Source organism: Sander lucioperca, chromosome 6 (assembly GCF_008315115.2).
Source record: "Sander lucioperca isolate FBNREF2018 chromosome 6, SLUC_FBN_1.2, whole genome shotgun sequence".
Lineage (NCBI taxonomy): Eukaryota > Metazoa > Chordata > Actinopteri > Perciformes > Percidae > Sander > Sander lucioperca.
Window position 1 is genome coordinate 14,529,498 of NC_050178.1, and position 7,736 is coordinate 14,537,233.

Consider the following 7,736-nt stretch of genomic DNA (forward strand, 5'->3'; position numbering starts at 1 on the left):
CATGTCCCGTTTGAAAGTCCCATGGCTGTCTGACGGTAAGGTAAATCAGTGAAAATATTCTAGGGATGGCATACACTTAAAGGGATATTGCTGATTTTAAACCAGCTCTGTCTCATGGCAGTGTGTGCCGCAGAATGATACTGATTGTGCAGATGAATTTAAATCATAGCCATTGTATGTGGTTATTATATTACGGCTATGAACCAATCAGATTGCTTGATTTGAGCTACCTGTTTTATAATACATATCACCCCTCACAATCAATATTCCACTTAACCCCTTTACCACAATTCTAATAATATTCCCTATTCACAGAATATTCCAGAGATTTTATATATTTTACCTCCTTCAGTACATTCAACCTGCATTCAATCTTCTTTTGAACATAAACATATCTGTTGCATCAGCCTGCTGCACACTATCAGTCTACAGATCCAGCAATGAATCAACACTTAGGACTGAGACACACCCCTGTGTTACAGGTGAAGCAACATTTAGCAGAGGAGGTCTGACAGAGCTCCACCCCTCGCCTGACTCACACAAGGCAAACAAGGAAACAGTTTCTTCTTCCTCCTCACTAAAGAGCGACGCAGACGGAAAAACAGATGATCAGATTCAGACCAAACTAACAACTTCCTCTGAGTGAGTTCAGCTACAGGAGAGAAACGTAGAAAACGACAACACTGCTGCTTCAACCTGCTGACTCTCCACACACTGAAGGTGAGTTGGACTAAAAACAGTGAAGTTAGTAGAGGAGGGAGGGGAGCCATGACACACAGTTTGCAGTTTGCAGTTCTTTAACCCTCTGGTATCTGAGAGTGTTTTCAGACACACTGTTGTCAATTTGAACGAATCTAAGCAGTATCATGTATCTGTTTTGTATTCAGCACTAGTTCAGCTACAATAATATCTAAGTGGCATGTATTTCATGCTTTTACTTTCATTAAATAACAAATAAACAAGTTGTAAAAAGTATTTTTTTGAAGTGTGCTGGAATTTGTGAAAAAACATTACCTTACCCATTTTGACGAACTGTTTATGTCACTAGAGGTTTGATAGATTGTGTGAAGTATTTACAACTTTCATCTGCTACATTATTTAATACAACTAATTTACAATCTAAACATATGTATGTCCTATTGTTTTGTGACAAATGGTTAGCAGTGAGAGTGGTAATGGCTCATTCCACTGTATATGCAAAAGGGATGTTCAAAGGTCACTTCCCCCCACCTCCACACACCCTTTTTTGAAGGAGAATGCAAAGTGTATACTGTGTAAAGTGTCCCGAACAAGTGCGTTTACTTAAAGCGCTAAAGGGACGGCAATAGTCCCGAACAAGCGTGTTTACTTATAGCACTAAAGGGACGGCAATAGTCCCGACCAAGCACGTTTACTTATAGCGCTAAAGGGATGGCAATAGTCCCGAACAAGTGCGTTTACTTAAAGCGCTAAAGGGACGGCAATAGTCCTGACCAAGCGTGTTTACTTAAAGCGCTAAAGGGACGGCGCTGAAGGGACGGCGCTAAAGGGACGGCAATAGTCCTGATCAAGCGAGTTTAATGGAGACTTTTAGTGTCAATAAGAAGGCACCTGACCAAGCGTCCATATTTTACGAGATGAGTGTGAGAATGTGTTGTCTGTTTTTACTTAACCCAGTTGGGTTTTCTATAGTCTATATCCACGACCTTCCACTTCCGGGATTGCCCTGTTGCTGCTGGAAATTCCGCCGTATGTCGGCCGGATGTCCGTCTCCTTCCTCTTTCTTTGTGTTGGCGTTCTAACCTCTGGTGGATTTGTGAGGACTATGGTTAACTGCTCCTCAGATCTCTGCAGGGTAAATCCAGACAGCTAGCTAGACTATCTGTCCAATCTGAGTTTTCTGTTACAACGTACACATGTTCCACCAAAACAAGTTCCTTCCAGAGGCTATTTTGCAGAGGCACCGTGGCTCCGTCCAGAGCTTATCTCCGCCCAAGACGATTGTGATTGGTTTAAAGAAATGCTTATAAACCAGAGCACGTTTTTCTCCCATCTAGGAATACTGTGTGGACTTGCCAGACCCTCCTCATGTGGCCGAGGATCAACACACATTAGGCTATGACATTTCCTTAAGAAGCATGCTAAACATTTCTACCAAATTATAGCCATAAGTAATATTTACACTTACTCTAGTTGGTCTTCAGCTGGATCAAGTCATTGTTCAAAATGAGACCGCTCATCATCAATGTCACAGTCATCAGGTTTTGATGAGCTGCTGAAAGTTTTGTCGCTGTCCAGAATCATCTGAAGTGCATCCTGTATGTTATACTGATGTGCCATCTTCTTTAGAGTTGGTTTCCCCCTCAGTGCGGTTCGTTGGAAAGGTGTGAATGCGGCAATATCACTTGGATCTGCACCAAAAGCGGATCAAACTGTGTACTCCGCGGCTCCAACTCTGCTGTGACTAAATCATGTGGAAGGTTTTATGTAAATTTTCATCTAATTCACATAATAATAATAATAAAAAATGATCTGACAGTTGACACATTAGAAAGTTTAACTTATGGTTTCTGTCAATATTTCTGTCAAGCTTGAGTGATAAATAGTCATAAAGCTAATAATCTAAATAAATAAATGACACATTGATTCTAAACCTAAACTCCGGACGCATTTCTTTAAACCAATCACAGTCGTCTTGGGCGGCGCTAAGCTCTGGATGCAGCGATGGTGGCTCTGCAAAATAGTCTCAGGAAGGAACTTGTTTTGGTGGAACATTTGCACCCCACAAAAGAAAACTCCTCATACAATATTAAATGAAGTTAACTGTTTATACAAGTTAATGTTTTTAATTAGCTGATAAATGGTTAACCATCATTGGCTCTTACCAGTGTATCTCCGCGTGTACTTCAGCCACAGCAATCTCACCAATTGGTCCCAAAACCTCCCAGTTAGAGAGGAAATGCCCTAAACATATAGTAAATCTTTACAATCATTCCCAGAAAGAACCAAGCAGGCCTGCCTTGTGCACCATCCACATCTTCTGTAGCTTGCTAGCTCGAGGTTTATTCTTGTTTCCTGAAAAGAAAGGAATTTCAGAACGGCAACACAAAAAAGCGAAAGATGAGGGACATCCGGCACATGAACCATGCACCATGTACCGGATGTCAGGCAATTATTCTGGAAATGTACTTCCATTGATTTAGACTATGACTGACTGTACTTTCTGTCTGTTGTGTTTTCAGCTTCACTCAGAGACAAATGGCTTCCAGATCAGAGGAGGATCTCTGCTGTCCGGTCTGTCATGATGTCTTTAGAGATCCTGTTGTTCTGTCATGTAGCCACAGCTTCTGTAAAGACTGTCTGCAGAGCTGGTGGACAGAGAAACCAACACAGGAGTGTCCAGTTTGCAAGAAAAGATCTTTGTATGAACCACCTTGTAACCTGGTGTTGAAGAACCTGTGTGAGAGTTTCTTACTGGAGAGAGATCAGAGAACTTCAGAGACTCTCTGCAGTCTGCACTCTGAGAAACTCAAACTCTTCTGTCTGGACCATCAGCAGCCAGTTTGTGTTGTCTGCAGAGATTCAGAAAAACACTCCAACCACAGATTCAGACCCATCGATGAAGCTGCACGACAACACAAGAAGAAACTTCAGGAAACTCTGGAGTCCTTAAAGGAGAAGTTGAAGGTTTTTGAACAAGTTAAAATAAAGTTTGCTCAAACAGCAAAACACATGAAGGTCCAGGCCCATCGCACAGAGACGCAGATTAAGGATCAGTTTAAGAAGCTTCACCAGTTTCTAGAAGAGGAAGAGGAGGTCAGGATGGCTGCACTGAGGGAGGAAGAGGAGCAGAAGAGTCAGAGGATGAAGAAGAAGATGAAAACTCTGAGCAGAGAGATAGCAGCTCTTTCAGACACAATCAGAGCCACAGAGGAGGATCTGAGAGCTGAAGACGTCTCATTCCTAATCAACTACAGGGCTGCAGTGGAAAGAGTCCAGCAGCGCCCCCTGCTAGATGAACCACAGCTGCTCCCAGGAGCTCTGATAGACGAGGCCAAACACCTGGGCAACCTGAGCTTCAACATCTGGAACAAGATGAAGGACATGGTCTCCTACTCTCCTCTGGTTCTGGACCCAAACACTGCTCATCCAAACCTCATCCTGTCTGAAGATCTGACCAGTGTGAGACGAGGAGGAGAGAAACAGGAACTTCCTGATAATCCAGAGAGGATTGATAAAAACTGCACTGTCCTGGGCTCTGAGGGCTTTAACTCAGGGACTCATAGCTGGGATGTCGAGGTTGGAGACAGTGCAGGCTGGGCACTGGGTGTATTAGCAGCTTCTGTCCAGAGGAAGGGATACATACTGTCTGGATTATGGAACATAATGTTCGATGAAGGTGAATACTCAGCATGGTCACCACTCCAATCACTGATCTTAAAGTAAAGAAGAAGCTCTGGAGGATCCGTGTGACTCTGGACTGGAACAGAGGAAAGCTGTTGTTCTCTGATCTTGATACTAACACACACATACACACCTTCACACACATTTTCACTGAGAGGATGTTTCCATTAATTGACACTGATGACAAAGTGAAGATATTACCAGTGAAGGTCTGATAGTCTTTAGTCGGAAGATGGTTATCCGTAAACAACTCTTTACTTCCCTTAGAGTGAACATGTGTCCATCTATTTATTTAGATGTAAACAAAGCAAAACTGTATTGATCCGTGTGCAGCAGCAATAAACATTAACAGCTACCTAAAGGTAAAGAAAATAGAAGCAGAATAATCAGTCTGGGTATTGTTGCTTAGGGTTCAATGAAGGAAAATACTCAGCAGGGTCATCATTAGATACAGAAACTGTTCTGGAACAGAGAAAAGCTGTTGTTCTCTGATCTTGATACTAACACACACATACACACCTTCACTGAGAGGATGTTTCCATACTTTGACAATGAGGATAAAGTCTCAATGAAGATATTATCATGGAATAATTCCAATAGTGTTTAGTGTGAAGATGGTTAGGGGTGTCACGATTCTCCAAATTCACGATTTGATTTGACTTTCGATTTAATGGCAGTGGGTACTTTAAAACAACAATTTGAGTTTCTCTGAGGAACACTTGAGTTAGTTTAACAAGGTGCACAGGAATGCACCATGTAGCCCTGTCGGTGGTCTCATGCCTTACTTTCATTGTTTGTAAAAAAAGAGTGCTGGACTAAACTTTAACAGATGATATCCATATGTACAGTATACATGTATGAATGTCTATATGCAAGCCTGCAGAAGTGTTAAGCTTGATTTATGCTGCTGAGTTAAATCTACGCCGTTGCTATATACGTCGTAGGTACATGGAGATACCGACCCTACGCCGTAGCCTGACGTGCACCTCTCGAAAAATGTAACTACACGTCACGGCGACGCATGTCGCTTGGCCGTGGCTAGCGTTGCATTTCCCCCGACTAATTTCCTGGTTCTCCTTCTCCATAAACAACATGAAATCAAGGAGAGGGTTAATTTTTCCTGCTACAGATTTCCCACCGTGGCCAGAAAGAACAGGGGACTTTATGGGCCCTATTTTAACGATCTAAGCGCACGGCGTGAAGCGCCTGGTGCAGGTGCGTTTAGGGCGTGTCCAAATCCACTTTTGCTAGTTTAACGGCGGTAAAAAGGGTCTGTGCGCAGGGCGCATGGTTCAAAAGGGTTGTATACATGGATTTCTCGGCAACGTCATCACTGCTTGCGCACGCAACCGGGGGCCAGAAAGAAGACGTGTTTCGTGTAGCTAGTAGTAGTAGCAGCATAGTGTAAGTCAAAATGCCAAGGAGTTGTTGCGTGGTAAATTGCACAAACAGAGCCAGTGATGGGTGCCTGATGTTTAACATACCTAGGGGGAAGCATGCTTTTGGCAAAAACCGGCGGAGGTTATGGCTTCAAGCCATAAGAAGGGCAGATTGGGGTCATATGTATGTTAGAGTCAGGCTCCCATTGTATCAATCAGAAAAGCTGCAGCTTGTTCAGTTGTTCAGCTAATATCTACCTGTCAGGGCTGTAGTACTCGAGTCCAGACCGTAGATAGTTAAAGGTCCGTACTCGAGATAAGTTTAGACTGCTAGCTAAAGCTACGCCGATGTTTTGCTAACGTTAGCGCAACAGCGTTAGCTTAGCCTGCTAGGTAAATATTACGACTGCCTTTGGAGTTTCTTATATCTGCGTCCACGTTGTCAACATAAGACCTGTGGCGTTAGTGCTCCTTTTGTACCATAATGTTATTGAATAAAATATTAAGTTTCGCTCCTACGAGATAGGTGGGTTTTTATTACGTTACACACAAAGCTAACTGGCTATAGTTAGCCTATATGCTAGCGGACATTAGCTAACGTTGCAGAGGCAGCGGCAGTAGAGTTTCGGCGAGCTAACCACGACAGTGTTGTCGCCCTCTCGCCCACAATCAACCTCTGCTGCTAAAAACAGTCAACCTGCAGTGATGTTTTGAAATGGAGACACATATCATACCTTACGCCCGGGAATCCTGGCCATTATTTTAAGGCATAAACCAACCATAGGGGTACACTCAGGGGTAACCCTGCTGCTAACATTGGCTATTACATTAGCCTAAAACGATAATTATAGCCATACATATATATCACAGTAACACTGCAAAATTAAAGACAGACAAACAGATCCAACTAAAATCACGTTTATTGAGTCAGTAGTTATATACAAACAATAAGGAAAGCTTGAATACTTAAGGTTGTTGCAGTAGCGGACCAGCTCACCAATCTGGCTTTCTGCCCCTGGTAAGCGCACGCACCCTGTAATGTTTGTAAACAGGAAACCCGTCTATTTAGTGTCTTCATTCATTCATAGGTGTGTTTTGGGCATAACATGCAATAAACCAGAGTGTCATCTCCCATTCCCCTTATAAACCAGGCATGTTTGGACCTTGGTGCATTGCTATTATGATGGAGGATTTGCACCGGAATATTTTTATTTGTAATCTTCTGCATGTGTGTGTGCTGCTGTGCGTCCCTGTGTGTGTAACAAGCATAGTGTGCACGCTGTGCACGAGCCTAGGAGCATTTTACTAAATTGCTGTTAAAATAACAATGAAATGCTGCGTTATTGACTTTAGACCAGGTTTTTGTTGGTCAATGGCGCGATCACTTCCTGCTGCCTCAAGATAGCAATACTCCCAGAATGCACTTGAACACACCTCCATGTAAGACCAGCACGCCCATGGGTCACAGATGGGCGCAGGTGCATTTGCTATTTAAACGACATGGGCGCTGGACAGGAAACTGATGACTGCTTTGGTCTTAAACTAGCAAAGACACTTGCGTCAGGCTTTGTGCTGCGCTGCGCCGGGTGCGAGATAGGGCCCTGTTTCTCTCACTATGACTCTAGAGTCGCTACTCACTCCGAAGATAATCGCCGTCTCTCTCTCACTTTCTCTTTCGCTCTGCCACCCCCTCCTCCCACACACACACATGCTGGCTCGACGCACACACCAACGCACGAATATAAACTTCAGGCCCCTTACGTAGGCTACGGTGAAAGCTCTGCGTGGAGCCTCCGCAGAACCATAAATCAAGCTTTAGGCTTCTCTCTGTGTTAAAGTGTAAATAAGGACACAGAGCCGAGATCACGGTTCTGCCTTCTGCCTCTTCATCGGATCACATCACAAGACAGAGATTGTAGTTGTTCATCATCACAAAAAGGACTTCAAGGATTTCTGATCATCAGTAGCCGTTTC

General features: G+C 43.5%; 1 pseudogene; it reads left to right on the forward strand.

Moving 5' to 3' along the window:
• Positions 1-295: 295 nt before the first annotated feature.
• Positions 296-4,861, forward strand: LOC118495276 (annotated as a pseudogene).
• Positions 4,862-7,736: the final 2,875 nt, after the last annotated feature.